The sequence below is a fragment of the Bison bison genome, unplaced genomic scaffold (assembly GCF_000754665.1).
Source record: "Bison bison bison isolate TAMUID 2011002044 unplaced genomic scaffold, Bison_UMD1.0 scf7180017864529, whole genome shotgun sequence".
Lineage (NCBI taxonomy): Eukaryota > Metazoa > Chordata > Mammalia > Artiodactyla > Bovidae > Bison > Bison bison.
The window spans coordinates 344188-345082 of NW_011495079.1; the positions used below are offsets into that span (position 1 = coordinate 344188).

General features: G+C 40.9%; 1 protein-coding gene across 1 annotated transcript in view; it reads left to right on the plus strand.

The window, feature by feature from the left end:
* MTM1 (myotubularin 1) overlaps positions 1-895 on the plus strand; it is a 71787-nt gene that overhangs the window by 46364 nt on the left and 24528 nt on the right. The gene's annotated exons all lie outside the window — the stretch shown is intronic.

The following is an 895-nucleotide window of genomic DNA, read 5'->3' on the forward strand; positions in this document are numbered from 1 at the left end:
TAGGAGAGGGAACAGGTAACACTAGGTGAAAAGGAAGAAGGGAGGACAGGGTCTCTGTGGCTTCTCTATTTGTAGCACAGTGATTAACAGATGTGAGGCTCTTGGTCAGTGTCAGTTGACACGTTAGAAACAACACTAGAAATACCCTATGTTATGGAGCCTGTAATTACAGGCTTTTACTTAGCACCTTTATTAGGATTCGTCTATCTGCATCACGTTTGTAAGCTGCATTCAAACCATTAGCAATCTTGAGACAAGTGCGGATTATCCCAAACAGTATATTACAGTATCACTGGACCTAGTTCATAAAGTAGTGTTTCGGTTCTTAAATATTTATGGATGAGTTGCACTATAAATCTTATTGACTAAAGTGTCTATAAATCATATTGACTAAAAATTTAGAGAATTTTTCCCCTCTGTTAGTTTTCAGGGCATCTCATAATAAGTACATTGTTTTTGACTTTGAAAAACAGAGGTTGAGGAAATTAAACTTTAATGTTATGTCACCTTTGACTTCCAAGTCTAGACATTTTTTTCCTTAAAAGAATATTTGTGTGAAACTTTTATGTAGTATCAACATAATATGCAGAGAAGGCAATGGCATCCCATCCAGTACTCTTGCCTGGAAAATCCCATGGATGGAGGAGCCTGGTGGGCTGCAGTCCATGGGGTCTCTAAGAGTCGGACACGACTGAGTGACTTCACTTTCACTTTTTACTTTCATGCATTGGAGAAGGAAATGACAACCCACTCCAGTGTTCTTGCCTGGAGAATCCCAGGGACAGGGGAGCCTGGTGGGCTGCCATCTATGGGGTCACACAGAGTCGGACACGACTGAAGAGACTTAGCAGCAGCAGCAGCAAATTAAGCGAAGAAGGAAGGATGATTTTGCAAG